The sequence below is a fragment of the Marmota marmota genome, unplaced genomic scaffold (assembly GCF_001458135.2).
Source record: "Marmota marmota marmota unplaced genomic scaffold, marMar, whole genome shotgun sequence".
Lineage (NCBI taxonomy): Eukaryota > Metazoa > Chordata > Mammalia > Rodentia > Sciuridae > Marmota > Marmota marmota.
The window spans coordinates 11738149-11755452 of record NW_025999941.1 but is presented as its reverse complement, the minus strand read 5'-3'; the positions used below and the strand labels follow the sequence as shown (position 1 = coordinate 11755452).

The window sequence follows — 17304 nt, the reverse complement described above, 5'->3', positions numbered from 1 at the left end:
GATTAATTTTAGGAAGTTATTTTTTTTAATAATGACAAGGAAGACCCGGGTAACGCTTCCCCAGGAGAAATTCACAGAGAGGAGGGACATGAGGTGGGGCAGGGAGCCCCCGAGGACCAGGAGACAGGCAGGATTCACCATGCCTGTCCCATAAGGTGGCAGTGAGGAAGGTCTTGAATTTTCCCATTCATTTTAATGAAAAGGCTAAGAAACGTGCCAGTGGATAAAAATTTATCAGAAGTAGAGATCCTTTTAGGAGAAAGAAAAACAATAGTTAGTAACGATCAATCGTTAATTCTCATATCATGGAATCCAACACACCATTATTTAATGCACTGCCAAAGAAATTAAAAAGGCACTAACTAAACAGTAACAATGAGCATTCTTAATAGTGATTATAAGATGCACCCTGATTTTAGATGTTAATAGGTGAGGGAAAAAAATATGCAAGTTTTTACTACACACATCAGACAGAGCACTAATCTCTAGGGTACATAAAGAACTCAAAAACCTTAACACCAACACAACAAATAACCCAATCAATAAATGGGCCAAAGACCTGAACAGACACTTCTCAGAAGAGGATATACAGTCAATCAACAAATATATGAAAAATGTTCATCATCTCTAGCAATTAGAGAAATGCAAATCAAAACTATTCTAAGATTTCATCTCACTCCAGTCAGAATGGCAGCTCTTAAGAACACAAACAACAATAAGTGTTGGCGAGGATGTGGGGAAAAAGGCACACTCATACACTGCTGGTGAGACTGCAAATTAGTGCAGCCAATATGGAAAGCAGTATGGAGATTCCTTGGAAAACTTGGAATGGAACCACCATTTGACCCAGCTATCCCTCTCTTCGGTGTATACCCAAAAGACTTAAAAATAGCATACTACAGGGACACAGCCACATCCATGTTTATAGCAGCACAATTCACAATAGCTAAACTGTGGAACCAACCTAGATGCCCTTCAGTGGATGAAAGGATAAAAAAATGTGGCATTTATACACAATGGAACATTTCTCAGCATTAAAAGAGAATAAAATCATGCCATCTGCAGGTAAATGGAAATGGATGGCGCTGAGAATATCACACTAAGGGAAGTTAGCCAATCCCCCAAAACCAAAGGCTAAATGTTTTCTCTGGAATGTTGATTCATGATGGGGTTGTAGGGCATGGGAGGATTGGACAAACTCTAGATAGGGCAAAGAGGTGGGAGGGGGAGGGAGGGGGCATGGGGGATAGGAAAGACAGTAGAATGAGATGGACTCATTACCCCAAGTACATGTATGAAGACACAAATGGTGTGAATCTACTTTGTGTACAACCAGAGACATGAAAAATTGTGCTCTATAGGTGTATTATGAATTGAAATGCATTCTGCTGTCATGTATAACAACTTAGAATAAATAAATAAATTAAAAAAAAAAAAAAAGAAAGATCAGAGACACTGATTTGAGGAGGATGTTCTGATGGAGGCTGAGATTCTGGTCCTCCAAGGGAATCCATGAGATGGGGCAGAGCTACCCTCTGCCTGTCCCTGGGCTAGGATTCCTCCTGCTTCTCTCCACTCACAACCCTTCCTCTAGGCATGCTGTCCCGACGAAGCCCTCCTGTGACAGGCTGGGGCTCCTAAATGGTTTATAAAGACCGACTAATTGCATTAATTTGTCTCTCAGTTTTTTCTGGAATGAGCTCCTAAGACATAATTAGACAATTATCATTAAACCCATGGAAGCTCTCCCTGAGAGCAGTCAGCAGGGGAATGCTGTTTTCCTTGGTGGCTGTCACCTGAAGTGGCTTTGGGAAATTGCAAAGAAACAGGCAGAGAGGTGATGGGCAAAGTAGAAACTCATCTGACCTCGATGCCACCACCTGGCCAATGTTCCCAAGAGAGGAACGTGCAGAGGTCCTGGGTGGTCGGTGGTGCTGGCGCCGGCCCCTGCCAGCTCGCGGCGCTGAGGGACCACTCGGGGTGCGTGAGAACTGATGGATATCTTGAAGGTGGCCGTGGCAAGGGTACTGACAGCCAGAAATCAACAAATGCTACAAACCTGGGGTTTAGGGGGAAGGGTTACCAAACCCAGGTTCGGAAGCTCAGCCCACAGAAAAGCCAGTGTCTGAGAGATGAGTATCGGGATCAAAGAAAGACTTGGTCCAATGGCCAAAGAATGGAGAAGAGGGAGCCCGGCGCAGTGGTGCACACCTGTCATCCCAGCAGCTCAGGAGGCTGAGGCAGGAGGATCAAAAGTTCAAAACCAGCCTCCGCAAAAGTGAGGCCCTAAGAAACTCAGTGAGACCCTGTCTCTAAATAAAATATAAAAATAGGGCTGGGGATGTGGCTCACTGGTCGAGTGTCCCTGGGTTCAATCCCTGGTACCCAATAAATAAATAAATAAATGGAGAAGAGGGAGCTTTATTCATAAATCAGCTTCTTAACCCCAGGAAATTGAGGGGTTCCAGATATAGGGTAGGAGTAATCACAAAGAGGGATGGGCTAATAAAGGGGAGGCCTTTCTAGAAATAGGCAGAGAACTTTCTGGAACTCAGGTGCCACTTCTTTTCACTTTTTTCATGGTCTGGTGTTTCAGGTCATGGTGGGTAGATATCTTTGATTTAAAAAAGCTGGGGATGTGGTTCAGGGTTAAGTGACCCTGGGTTCAATCCCCAGTACCAAAAAAAAAGCAATGAAGCTTGAACACACAGGGATCAGGGATCTGTGTGACAGCCTCAATCACACAGTAACATATATGAATGAACTTGGAAGTGAGTTCTTCCCCAGGTGAGCCTCCAGGAAAAATTCAAGCCAACTAATGCCTCAATTGCAGCCGTCAGGGACACTGAACAGAAGACCCAGGTAGGAGCCGGGCACAATGATATACACCTGTGATCCCAGGTACTTGGGAGGCTGACTGAGGCAGGAAGATTACAAGTTGGAGGCCAGCCTCAGCAACGTAGCAAGACACTGCCTCAAAATAAACTAAAAAGGACTAGGGGTACAGCTCAGTGGTAGAGTGCCCCTAGGTTCAGTCCCCAGTATTTAAAAAAAAAAGTGTGGTAGTTTGTTTTGCAGCAACAGACAGCTTACACAATGGACCGAGCTGATCCCAGGGAAGAGTGGGGAAGAGGGAAAGGGGGAGTAAGCAGAGATTCACCAACACACCCTCCTTGTCATGCCTTACTTGTGGCAATTGTGTCTCTGCTCCCAGACAGAGCATTTCAGATACTCCCTAGGGATTAAATGTGGCATTCATTTACTGAGCAGCTACTATCTACCAGGACCCGGGTTAAGGACTAAAGCTTTCAAGGTGACTATGTATAGCCATGGCCCTTTTCTTATGGAGCTTACAGAGTAGTGGGAAAGAAAGCACTCAGATAAGCAAGTTCCTCCTTGGTTAGCACATATTGACAGAAGGCTGCCAGCCAGCGTGGCCGGCCCCGTGCTAAACACTGTAACCAGAGAAGGATAAAGACCTGCTCAACCTGATGTGTCAATCAAACTGAGGAGGGGCTTAGTGGAGAGCTGAAGCCAGCTCATACCAGTTCACAAGAGCCAAACCTCACCCTCTCAGGAATCCTGTGATCTGGTTGTTAAATACAGCCATTAGTAAAGTTTGGCTTTCCCAATAAACAACTTATGTTGAATATAAAGGTAAACCGGGCATGGCGGTACATGCCTATAATCCCAAGGACTCAGGAGGCTGAGGCAGGAGGATTGCAAGTTCAAAGCCAGCCTCAGAAATTTAGCAAGGCCCTAAGCAACTTAGCAAGACCCTGTCGCTAGATAAAAAATAAAAAGGACTGGGGATGTGGCTCAGGGGTCAAGTACCCCTGGTACCAAAAAAAAAGTCATAAATACACAAAGGCCATCCGTTCCTATTTGTTTACATTTTTCTGCTCTTGAAGTTCTTTAAGTATACTGCACCCGAACAGTGGCATATCATATACTAGGATGCAATCATATTTATCTTCCTAATTTGCCCATTGAGTGACTTCCCAGTAGTAACTTGAAACCAGCCAGAGTGTGTGCATTTACACCACAGAAATTGGCAAGACACCACAACTCTGAGCTTGTCTTATTGCTGTATGGGTGGTCTAAACCTTGTTAAGAAAGTGGTGGAGAGAATGTTCATAATGCAGATGAAACAGAAAAATGCATCATGGCTATAGCCCTCACATTGTGAATAGAACAAAAAAAATTGAGGGAATATTTTTCCAGTCTTCAAAAAACGTTACCTAAGTCAGCCAAGAAGCCACTAATGCCATTGGCAATGGAGTGAGGTTGTGACATACGTTCGTCTTGTTTCCCTTCTTTTTTCTCATTAATATAGATGAAAATATCAACCAGTGCTCGTGAATGTGGCACTACTGGCTCATTGGATGAGAGATGTTTCTGCTGAGTCAGAAATTAATCAAGTATGAACTCCTAGTCTAATTTCATCAAATCATGGATGAATACAGCCATCAATTGGTTTGTACAAGAACTTGTCAAAACAGGTTGACAGTGTGCTTATAAGATTCACTTGACTATGCACAAATTATAACAGTACGTTTTATTATAATTTAAATAACATACATGAGTTTGCTACACATCCTTGATACAGGTACACTACCACACACGTAATTGTACGTGGGCACGTTTTTCTGTATGAAGAGTTGGTTGTGGAACAATTATCAGTGCCCACCCATGGTGGAGACAGCCTTTAAGACTGGGAACTGGCAACATAGCCAGGCACTGTGGCACGCACCTGTCATCTCAGCAGCTCAGGAGGCAGAAGGATCGAGAGTTCAAAGCCAGCCTCAGCAACTTAGTGAGGCCCTGAGCAACTCAGTGAGACCCTTTGTCAAAATAAAACATAAAAAGCTTTGGGGATGTGGCTCAGTGGTTAAGTGCCCCTGTGTTCAGTCCCCAGCACCAAAAAAAAATTCATAATCATAATAATAATAGTACAATTGAAACAATATACAGTAATAAAAGTTACATTAGTTTTCCTTCTCTCTCTCTCTCTCTCTCTCTCTCATACTATCTGTTTCCATTTAATATTTTCAGACCACAATTGACCACGGGTAACTAAAATCTTGGAAAGAAACCACATATATGGAGAAATTGCTATTACTCTGAGAGACACAGAAAAATAAGATGGACAAGAAGAAACAGGTAGCAGAGCCCCTCGGATGACATCCATCACAGATGGGATCTGAATCAGGTCTGTTTTTGGTTTATTTGTGGGGACATATTTGTTGCTGAACACCTGAAGGAATGCCACAGAGGTTGGCCAGCCCCAGGTACCCACCTCCCTCCCTGTGCCAAAGGAGCCTGCAGACGACCAGGATATGGGACCACCCCCCGCCCCAACATTCTCCACATGGGCCTTCTCTGGGCTGTCCCCACCTTCCGGCTGCCCCTGGGAGAAGACTCAGCAGCCCCCCTCCCAGACAGCCCACCTACTCAGAGCCCCGCTGCTGGAGGTGGGGGGACACCTGGTCACTCACCCTGGACCTCTGCCTTCCTTAAGTCCCACGCCACTGCAGGTCAGATTCCATCCAGTCCAGCTGCCAAGACGCCCAGAAGGGTGAGGACTGTCCATTGAACAATAGCCATAAACTCCAATAAAAAATAAAATAAAAAGACAAGGGAACCATAAAGGCTAACTACTTCCTTGGAGGCTGCCCCTGCCCCGCCCAGCCTCGCCCCAAAGCCCAGAAAAGCTGTGGCAGGATGACAGGAAGAGCCATGTCCCATTCATATTCCAAGGATTTCTCTCCATTGTTAACCCCGTGCCCACCCCCAGGGGGGCCTGGCCTGGGAGGGGCGGGGGGAGCCTGGCAAATCCTCAGCTGAAGGAAAAGGCAGGTGAAGTGACTTTTTTAAATATATATACTGGGAATTGAACCCAGGAGTGCTCAACCATGGAGCCACATCCCCAGACCATTTTCATATTTTATTTAGAGACAGGGTCTCACTGAGTTGCTTAGGGCCTTCCTGAGTTGCTGAGGCTGGCTTTAAACTCACGATCCTCCTGCCTCAGCCCCTGGGGCAGCTGGGGTTACAGGCATGCGTCGTCACTGTGCCTAGCTTTTATGATTCTTAAAACACCTGCCACTTCAAATATTACGAATAAAGCAAAGGTGAATCAAGGTCACAGATGGAATTCGGCTTGTTCTTCAGCTGATCTTAAGATAAGAGAGGATTCTGGACTCCCCAGGTGGACGCTTCGGGAGAACTGGAGGGAGAGGGAGAGGGAAGGAAGGTTCTAGAAGAGTCACAGAGAGGCAATGGTGCGGCCTTTGAAGGTGGGAGAAGGTACCAGAAGGAGAACGGAGACCACTAGAAGCTGAGGAAGTCAAAAAAATGCTTTTCCCTGGAACTTCTAGAAAGGAAAGCAGCCTTGAGCTCCATGTGACCCAAGTCAGACCTCAGACGTGATCCAGTCTCCCTCTCCCTTCCCTACCCAGGCTTCTGAGCCCCAGAGCCTCTGCCCCAGCCGCCCACTGCAGTCCTGGCACCAACAGAAGACTCCCGTCCCCACTGCTGGCTGGTGCTGTGGTCAAAGGAACTGTGGTGGCACCAGAGGAAGCGCACGGAGGGGTGCACTATTAATGCTTGTGAGATACCTTTCTGACCCCATCAGTATTCAGTCCCTAACTGGCCCCCATGCCCAGGCCCTGATGTGATCACAAAGCAGATCAGAGCCCCAGGCACCTGTGGCCCGCCGGATTAGGTCCATTAACAAGGGTGAGGAAAACTGTAAATTGTTGGTGGTTTATTGATGGCAGCTCTTGCCAAAGTAGGGCTCTGTTCCTCCCTCCCTGGGCCTCAGGGCACACCGGGCTTCCGTCTGCTCTCGAGGCCCCTGGGTGCTGGGAAAAGGCTGCCCATTTGAGGCTGAAAGGAGGACAGGAAAATCTCCACCTGAGCCAGTTTCTGCTCAGAGATTACAACGAGAAAAAAAAAAAAAATCTGCATGGTGGACATTTATTTCAGTGGGGAGCTAACCCTTCTGTCTTTGGGCAGGCAGAAAGTCAACTGCAGCCCGGGGACCCTTGTGCACACATACGCACACTGGCCTGTGAGTGCCCGCAATTAGATACCCATGCACACACACACGCACACATGCTATGGAGATCTGCAACTCGGGTGCAGACAGCACTATCCTGCTTTGCCATTTGGTCTGACATACCACCAGAAGGTTGGTTGAATGAAACATACTAATTCGGAAACTACCCCAGTTCTGGGGAAACAATTTTCAGATTAGTTTGTCTGCCCTGTCTTTGTTTGTGCTCAATTTAAAAATAAATAATAAAATAAAATATTTCTTTTCTTTTTTTTTTTTTAGGAAACACTGCCCCTTTCACCAGGAAAATCGAATTCCAGGAGGTGTTTCACCAAAAAGAACAAAAAGAAGTAATGACGTAGCTGAGCCTGGTGGCACACACTTGTAATTTCCGAGACTGTGGAGGCTGGGGCAGGAGGTACACAAGTTTGAGGCCAGCCTCAGCAACTTAGCAAGGCTCTGTTTGAAAATTTAAAAAAATTAAAAGGACTGGGGATAGAGTTCAGTGATCAAGCTTCCCTGGGCTCAATCCCCAATATGAAAAAAAAGAGAGAGAGAGAGAGAGAAGAAGAAGAGGAAAGAAGGAAGAGGAGAAGGATAAGAAAGAAGAAGAGAAAATATAATGACAGTTGTGGTCAGTTTATTGAGCATCTACTCTGGAGTAAAAGCTTTGAGGAGAGAATAACCAGACAGTCCAGGGCAATTGAGTCCCCCCTAAAATGTGTAAATGCAGCCGGGTGCACACGCCTGTAATCCCAGCAGCTCAGGAGGCTGCGGCAGGAGGATGGCAAGTCTAAAGCCAGCCTCAGCAACTGAGTGAGGCCCTCAGCAACTCAGTGAGACCCTGTTTCTAAATAAAATACAAAATAGGGCTGGGGATGGGGCTCATGGGTCAAGTTCAACCCCTGGTACAAAAAAAAAAAGTGTAAATGCAACTGGGGAAGCCTACCTCCGAGTTTATTAGCTATTAAAAGTGTGGGGTGTGCCCTACCCACCCCCCTCAACACCCAGGCCAGCTTCAGAGACCAGGTGCACCACTAGGGCCAGGATGCTCTCACCATGACTCTGCAGACACCCTAAAGGATAAAACAGAGGAAATCCACTCCCATTTCCCACCTTCCTGCCTTCTTACAGCTGCAGCAACCCATCCTGTCACAAGACAGAGGTGACATTTTTTACAGGGTGTGGCATTGACATGATAGAGGTAAGGTATGGCTGAGGATGTCAGTCAGGCCGACAGTCCCCACCCAGGTTGAAGGGTTCCCTCCCCAGGGAGAAAAACCCTTTCCAAAAGCATCTAAAGCCCATTATCAGCCCCAGACCCTGGCCCTCTGCTACCCACCTTCCACATATTCTCCAAAGGGAAAAAATATCATTCTTGACTATCTCAAATTTTAAAAAGCATTAAAAAAAAAAAAAAAAGCAACTAACAAGGACAACGAGATGACTTGCTGATAATAACAAACTTCTCCAAAGTGCAAAGCCCTCTGGGACACGGTGGTGTCCTCCCTTCCTCCCAGGGCTGTTGTGAGAATACCTGAGACCCAGAAGGAGGGACAGAGGCCCAGACCTGGAAACTTCATAGGGTCACGTGGTCAGCACAGCTCCCAGCTCCCACCAATGCCCGATGCCCGGATGAGCCTGAAGTGTTGGTGCATTCTTTCCTTATTCAGCAGATCTTTCCTGGGCACTTGCTGTTGCAGTGAACAAACCAGGACAGAAGAGTGCCTGCCATGGTGAGATCAGAAGCACGCATAGCCAAAAAGAAATACAGCATCAGACCCCAGAAAACCATACACACCCCACAGTCCAGCACCTTGCTCTGCTGAGCCAGAGAGCTGCCTGGGAATCCAGGACTCTGGCCTTCTCCCCCAAGTGCAGGGAGCCCTCCCTCTGAAGTCCCCTTAATCTAAGACATCTTCCAAAAGAAAAGCAATTGTCTTAAAGTCCCAAGGAATGCCATCAAATAACCAGGAATGATTAATCCCTGGGAGAGGAGAGGAGAGGGGAGGGGAGGGGAGGGGAGGGGAGGGGAGGGGAGGCTTTTTAAAAAGTCCTTATCACACCCAGACAGTTTTCATGGATTCGTCTGTGGGAGACTTCATCTGCCTAACAAGACACTCTGTTCTTTCTCAGTGAGGTTCTGCAGCCTGCCTGTAATTTGTTGCTAACACCCTCCCCCTCACACACACAAGTACACGTCCCTCTCCCCCATAAAGAGGGGATTTAAGCTTCGACCATCTGGCTCTTCTTGAATCTTCAGATTTCGTGTGGTCCCAAAGCTCATATGTATGTCATTGTGTGTGTGCATGTGTGTGTGTGTGTGCACGCGCGCACGTGCCAGGGATTGAACCCAGGGGTGGTTAACCCCTGAGCCCCATCCCCAGCCCTTTTTATATTTTATTTAGAGACAGGGTCTCGCTGAGTTGCTTAGGACCTCACTAAGTTGCTGAGGCTGGCTTTGAACTCGCCATCCTCCTGCCTCGGCCTCCCTGGCTGCTGGGATTACAGGCATGTGCTCCACCATGCGTGGCTAGAGAGGGTCTTCTGATGAGGTCAACTTCCTGCCTGACCCAAGGGCTTGTGGACACAAGAGGGGACCCAATCAGATAGACACTTCCATACTCCTGCTCCTAAGCAGGGGACCCAACAGAAAAACTAAAACAGTGGACAGAGGGAGCACCCATCAATAGTAGTGAGCACATCGTGGACAGGGGAGGACCTAAGGGAAGGAGGACATTCCAGAGATCATAAAAAGAACAGGCCAGGGCTCCCCACCAGATGCCCAAGCTCAGGGACCCCTTCTCTCCGGAGAAGTCTGTCTCTGTCACTTTTGCAGTAAACCTACTTATTGCTTGCTATCTTTATGTCCTGTTCTTTGATTCTTTGCTGAAGGAAGACAAGGAACCCAGCACCCTTAGGCGGTCACACTAGAGGAGAAAACAAACGTGCTCACTTAACCATTAATCACCCACTACCCACGACCTTTCTCTCTTTTCTCCCTCATTTCCTTTCTCTGGTTTTCCCTGGAGTCTCCAGAAAGGGGTGAAGCCTGCTGTCACCTTGATTTCAGCTCAGTGAGGCTTGTGTCAGACTCTGGCTTCCAGAACTCTATATTAATATGTGTGCATGGCTTTAAGCCATCAGGTTGGTGGCCCTTGGTTCCAGCAGCCTGGGAGATCTTGTCTCTGTATTTCTAATTCAACATGCTCTAACCCAGATCCAAAATCATTTCCCTAAACCACTTCCTCTCCCCATTTTCCTTGCTCTTGATCAAGAGGTTTCCCCCTATTCCATACCTAGACTCAATTTTTTTTTTCCTGTACTGGAGAAGGAACCCAGAGGTACTCTACCACTGAGCCACATCCCCAGCCCTTTTATTTAGTTTTTTTAGAGACAGGGTCTCGCTAAATTTTTTAGGGCCTCACTAAGTTGCTGAGGCTGGCCTCGAACTTGTGATCCTCCTGCCTCAGACTCCAGAGTCACTGGGATCACAGGCGGGCACCACTGTGCCCTATCAGGCTCAGTATCTACATTTGACCCCCTCCTTCTTTGCTGTCCCCCTGTCCTGCATTTTACCTTTTTTGTGTCCCAGGCTCACTTCCTCCCACCAGCGCCTCCAGCAGCCCCTCCCCAGTCCTGAGGCTCGAGCAGGTGACCAGTTCCTTAACCATCTTGTTCTACCTGCCCCACCTTCACCCTGTGACCTGGGAAGGTTATCAGCATGGGGTTGACTATTTAGGGGGGGGGGTTCATTTCTTTTTTTAAGACAGGTTGTGGTATTACACACACACACACACACACACACACACACACCAGCCTCCGTGCACAAGCCTGGACAGCTGTGTGGGGAAGAGGACAGGCACACCCTTCTTCCAGGTTTGGGCAAGACTATACACTCATTTCCTCCCAAGTAAGCACTTAAATCAAACTTCCTCCTTCCTGGTGAGATTGTTTAACAAAGCATGAAAAGTTTATGGCAAACCTCCTTCAAGAGCGGCAGAGCCTGGGCAGGGCCAGGAGCAGCCATCCACTCAGCCTGTTCCAGGTCTCCACTTCGAAAGGAGAGTGCTGGACGGCCCCCAGGCCCCCTGAGGCTGGACTCTGAGCATCAGAGTAGCCATTAGCTGGGTCAGGGACCCAAAGCAGCAAGTGGACCATCTCACCTTCTCCACCAAAACAGAAAAGCAGGATCCCGGGGCCCTCAGGTATGTCTCTGCCCGAATGGAAAGGGCTGAACCTCTTGTTCCATGGGATTGAGAGAAAGAATCATGGAGGTGGAGAGGGTGGGAAATGGAATGTTCAAGAGAGAACATGAATGTGGAAACCACATAATTGAGAAGATTTCTGAGGTCAGACTGAGGAAGTCAAATAGCCTTCATCAGGGGAGGCCAAGCCCGTCCATGGATGGTGGGCTGCGTGGAGAAGGATTCCGAACGTGGGATCCAGCTCGGTGCATGGGTGTGCTGTCATTGATTAGTTATGTCTGCGAAGGACACGGGAAGGAGATAGGGGGCACATATGCCAGAGATGGGATAACCCACACGGTGGGGTTTCTTCCTTCACCACAGGACCCCTTCACGTATATTCATTCATTTATTGAATCAAAAGCACACATTCTGATCATCAAGTTTTATGAGTCACACAAATAAGAAAAAAATAAAGAAGGGAAGTATGTTGTTCTTTGGCTACAAATCTCATCTTTCTTTGAAAAGTCATGACCAAGGTGCATGGTCTTGAGAGATTGTCTTGGCTGGGTCATGTCGGGCTAGTCCCTTCCATTCACTAGGACTCAACTTTCTCATCTGTAAATTGGGAGCAATGATCTGACCATCCACCGTGAATCCCTGTAGCTCTGTCTCGGCTTCTGTGAGGACAATGAGAACTCGTGGACGAGCCCCTATTATATGCTAGGTTCCCTTTATTTAGTAATGTACTTCATCTGCTCATCGCCTCTGTGAGGATAGTATCCATAATTATTCCCACTCTGCAGATGGAACACCAAGACACTGAGAGATTTCATAACTTTCTCAGGAAACCTGGCTGCAAAGTCTGTGCCCTGACCACAGGCTACGCCGCGGCCTCTAGGATGCAGCTGATTTCTTAAGTCCATGGCTGGAACCAGCCAGCCTGGTTCCCCGGAGGGATGGTCCTTGGAGATGGTTCATTTAACAGGCACTGATAGAGCACTTCCTGCCTCTCAGGTAATGAACTTGCGTGGTGATGAGCAACTCGGGGTGACAAACACTCACTGTTCCAGCCAGAAAGCAAAAAGCCCCAGAGAGTCATTTCCAAACACCTTTGACCTGTGACATGGAGTTATCCTGAGAGTCACGCTGGGTCCTTAGAGAGGAACAGCAGGGGGATTATGTGTTGTTCACAGTGGAGAATCAAAGAGGAGGGGGAAGAGGGAAGAAAGAGGGGTCTTCAGGGCCAGAGAGGGAAACAGCTGGTGGCAGGAGTGAGGTGGGGGGGGGGGTCCCCAGGCCAAGCACCGCCATGGGGAACAGGCTGGTCTTGCCTGGCTTTGGTCCCAATCCATCCTTCTGTGCCTTCTGCTGCACATCTGCAGGTTTAGGGGTGTCTCCGTCTCAAGGTCATCATGTGCATAGTGCTTCCTGTGCCTAGCCTGGTTGACTAGCAGCCGCCCCATTCCGGGAAAGGCCCAGCTGGCTGAGGCCTAGCTCTCATGGGCACCTCCGTGGGGTGGAGGACACTGAAGTCATGCTTTGCCCACCTTTTGAAGCGCTGGGGATGGCTGCTCCTCCCAAGGTGAGACCAGCCCACCTCCTATCGGCAGGCCTGGAGTGGGTGGCCTGGGGTGCAGGCAGCTGGTGGCCCCACCTAGCCTGGTGACCCACGGGCTGGGCCCCCCTAGAGAGGGGGCCAGTGCTTCCTGTGGTTTGCTGCTGATTCCTTGCTTTTGGAGGCTCTAGAAAGCGGGAACTCTGCCGTTTGCTCTCTGGGGTGCAGCCTGGGGAGACAAAGATGTAGAAAGAAGTTAAGGGGGGGCGTGGCACCACGACCTTTGACCTCTGAATCCCAGCTTGGCCTTTGCGCCATCTGTGACTCCTCTTTTGGGCTTGTCTGCACCTCCCCAGTTATCTCAAAAGGACGGTGGTTAATGGTGGCGTTCCTTGGGGGACTGGTGTGAATTTTGACTGAGGTGAATTTTGAAAACAAAAGGGTGCATAAAGGACCTACCATGAGATCTCACACCTAGTAGGTGCAGAATACAGAACAGTGCTGTTGTCAAAACAGAGTGCTTACTGTGTGCAGGCACTAGGCAAGGTACTAGGCTTTTAGAAATGATAAGATGGTATCTCAGGAAGTTGGGTAGAGGCCAGGCACAGTGGTGCAGGCCTGTCATCCTAGCAGCTCAGGAGGATCACGAGTTCAAAGCCTGCCTCAACAACTCAGTGAGACCCTAAGTAACTCCGTGAGACCCTGTCTCTAAATAAAATATAAAAAAGGGCTGGGGATGGGGCTCAGTGGTTAAGCACCCCTGGGTTCAATCCCTGGTACCAAAAAGAAAAAGTCAGTGAAGGACTGAGAGGAAGGGGTTGGGGGAACAGCGTGAGTGAGGTGTGCACGCTCCACGTGATCGCGATGACAGGGGTGACTCTGTGTCTCCAGGGTGTCGAGTACTTTCCATGGATTTGCTCATTTGAACACAAAAACTTTCCATGGCAGATCTTGTTGTCCCCATTTTACAGATGACTCCTGAGCCCTAGGTGAGGTGACTAACTTGCCCCAGGTGGCAGGGCGGGGACAGTACTGAAAGGCTTTGTGGCCAAACATTCCAGCTCCAGAAAGACCTCACAGGCTGCGTTCCACAAAGCAGAGGGGCAGAGGTGAGGACTCCTCTGGTAGAAAAGGTCACATGCACAGAGGCATGGAGGTAGGAGCCTGGTGTCAACCCATAAGGTGACAGAGAATCAGGACAGAGCACAGTGCCAAAGACTTGGATCTCTGTGCAGGCACGGTCGGTTCTGTTAGAAGAATATTCTGGTAAAAATGTCTGTCAGGAGTGGTGTGGTTTCAGCTTGGGGAAGCCATCAGGAAGGAGCCTGTTGCTGAAGACACAGAGTCAAGAGTCGCCCTGAGTTTTTGGGTCCCCTTGGCGTTGACCATGTTCAAACCACAAGAGGGAAGGGAGAGGGCGGGAGTTGAATCGGAGACTTTCTTGCAGGTGTAACCGTGGTTTGAAATGAAAAATCCTCTTGTCTCAGGTAGATCTTGGTCCAAGTGAAAGAAAACAAACTCAAACTAGCCCAAAAAAGAAGGACACGTGTGGCACATAGAACAGAAAAATCCAGGGATAATTCTGACTTCAAGCAAGGCTTAATCTTGAGGATCCACAGACGTCCACCACACCCTCATCCTCACATTCTGACTTCATTGAACTAGTTATAAAAGTCACAAGTGGCCATGTTGCCTACTTTTATGACCCAGGGGTTAATGACAGTGACCCAGGACAAGTTGCTTAATCTCCATAGGCCTCAGTCTCCTCACGATTACTAAAAAGAGTCTGCCCATCAAGATGGGTGGGAAAATAGAATTCAAGGACACAGCACTCGACATTGTCCAAATAATAATGTTTATTAAAATAATTGCTATCAGGCTGGGGTTGTGGTAGAGTGCTGGCTCAGTGGTAGAGCGCTTGCCTAGCATGCGTGAGGCCCTGGGTTCGATCCTCAGCCCCGAATAAAAAATAATAAACAAAATAAAGATAGTGTGTCCATCTACAACTAAAAACAAAATTTATTAAATAATAATTGCTATCATTATTATGATTATTTTATGACTTTTTCTTCATCCGTGAGATCTCTGGATCTTATACTTTCCTAGGAAAAACTTATCTCCCATCTGGGCTTGGTAGCCATGCCTGTAATCCCAGCAGCTCTGGAGGCTGAGGCAGGAGGATTGCAAGTTTGAGGCCAGCCTCAGCAACTTAGCAAGACCCTGTCTGTAAATAAAATACAAAAAAGGGCTGAGGATGTGGCTCAATGGTTAAGTGCCTCTGACTTGAATCCCTAATACCAAAAAAAAAAAAAATGCACCTTCTAATGAATTTCCAAGACCCCACTGACTTCATTATGGAGGCCACCATCTTTACTAATCCAAGAGGCCAAGATCTAAGATGTCTCTGATGGAAAGGGAAGGAAGTTTCCACTGTGCAGGTACGTTAATTCATGCTTCACCTGCTGAAGTGATTCAGAGAGCCCCGCAGCCGGTCTGCTGTGGCCAGGGGTTGAACCCAGATGCCCTGGGCAGCAGCCTCACCTTGATCCGACTGGCACTCTGGTGATGTGCAGCCAGACTCTCAGCAAAGAGAATTCCAGTGACCTCAACTGGCCTCCAGGGCAGAGGGACCAGAAGGTGTCTAGCACCCTGAGATTGTCCCCATCGCCTCAGACAAGGGAGGGGACATGGAAAGGAACCATGTGTCTGGATAGGTGGCTTCTGTTTTTCTCCGGTTGCTCTGTTGGACTTGATGTCACCCATTCCCCATTCGGAGAACACCCTCTTCTCTCAGCTCAAGGGGTTTGGGGAAGTTGAGGACACTGGGGCATCCCTAAAGGAGACACTGCCACCTGTCACTGATGGAGATCTTCCTCTGTCCCACATGCTGGGCACATTCTTGTATGAAATATTTACTACCTGGTCCTTCACAGAAAACTGCCATCCCAGGCTTGAGAGGAAGTGAGTAAAGTAGTTGAGAATGTGAGCTAAGCCAGGCACCGTGGCGCACGCCTGTAATCCTAGAGGCTTGGGAGGCTGAGGCAGGAGGATGGCCAGTTTGAGGCCAGCCTCTGCAACTTAGCGAGAACTTGTCTCAAAATAAAAAATGAAAAGGGCTGGGGATGTGGCTCCACGGTTAAGCACCCCTGAGTTCAGTCCCTGGCACCAAAAAGAGAAAAGAAAAGAAGAAGAATGTGAGCTCAGACAGACTCCCTGGGCTTACTTCTGAGGTCCTCTCTTCCTCTAAGTTATGGGACTTGACCACTCTGGGCCTCATTTCCCTTAGTGTCCTCCCTGAGCTCATTTCTCTGATTACATTGGTTAAAATAAGGAAGAATCCCAGGGTAGTGCGTGGCCCGAGTAGCTGTCACCTTCTTCTGGGAAACGCCCCGGGAACTTGGGGATTAAAAGCCCTGAGACTCTTCCTCCTCTTGGACTCTTCTCGCCTTTCCTGCTCCACAGCTTTGTGTGGCCCCTACCATTGGCCAGGGCTGGGGGGGGGGGGTACAGAAGACCAATAAATAAATTAGAACAGTGCATCATGGAAATAATGGGCTAATTTCCCTCCAAAATAAATGTCACTAGAACAAATTGTTCCCGCTGCCAGCCCCATCGTTTGCGGATTTATTTGCTGTTTATCTCCCTCTGCATTGGTGACATGATCAATAATTGCCTGTAAAGACCAGGGGTTTCTAAGAAGGACCACTTAGGGAATGAAAGACGGCCTCTGCTTCCTCCGATGACTTCCCACGGAGCTGCGCCCCGGCTCCTGTCCTTGAGACGCTTCTCCGTGGCCCTGCAGGGGTCAGGATGCGCTTCTTCCTGCTTCCTGGATCCTTCTGCACATAGTGGCCTTGAGGCTTAGCCATGCCTGGCCCAGAGCCAGGCAGACACAGACAACTCAGTGAGACTCTGACTCTAAATAAAGTACAAAATAGGGCTGGGGATGGGGCTCAGTGGTTGAGTGCCCCTGGGCTCAATCCCAGGTACCAAAAAAAAAAAAAAGAAAGAAAGAGAAACAGAGGACCAGTATTGGGGCAAGTAAAAAGGCCCAGGGACGCTCCAAAGTGTGGCCCACTCACAGCCATATCCCTCATGTCTGGAGCCCCAAGTGCTCCCCACAGATGCTCAGAGGAAACTTCAGGAATGAAATCCACAGCTGGCTGTGTGGCCTTAGACTCACTGCTTGCCCTCTCTGAACTTTAGTTTCCATCTCTTATCTGGTGGTTAACCCTCCTCACCTTCCAAGGCTCTGCAAGAATCTCCATTCCTTCCAAATATTTACACTGTACTTCCTTGATCCTCAGAGTAATCCTAGGCTCGCAGGACACCAGGCCCCCTGTGGAAAAGGGCTTGGGGCTAAGACACAGGGCTGACTTGCAGCCAGAAATCAGAAAAGGGCTGGAGGGGCCAGTGAGTGCCCGCTAAAGCCTCCCACCTCAGGAAGGTGCAGCGTGGCCCCTGTCCCCTGCCATGACCACCCCCCACCACCATGACCC

General features: G+C 48.5%; 2 long non-coding RNA genes across 6 annotated transcripts in view; one reads left to right on the top strand and one right to left on the bottom strand.

The window, feature by feature from the left end:
- Positions 1 to 9040, bottom strand: part of LOC125616263 — an 84031-nt gene extending 74991 nt beyond the window's left edge. For 2 of the 5 annotated variants that reach the window (XR_007346886.1, XR_007346885.1), the window contains exon 1: positions 8598 to 9040. This is a non-coding gene — a long non-coding RNA (uncharacterized LOC125616263). Of the gene's footprint in view, positions 1 to 5498; positions 5611 to 8597 lie in introns of all 5 variants that reach the window. The other 3 variants (XR_007346887.1, XR_007346889.1, XR_007346890.1) reach the window with 3 other exon arrangements.
- Positions 9041 to 11033: 1993 nt separating this feature from the next.
- Positions 11034 to 17304, top strand: part of LOC125616262 — an 11087-nt gene continuing 4816 nt past the window's right edge. Inside the window, exon 1 of the long non-coding RNA XR_007346884.1 lies at positions 11034 to 11268. This is a non-coding gene — a long non-coding RNA (uncharacterized LOC125616262). The remainder of the gene's footprint in view (positions 11269 to 17304) is intronic.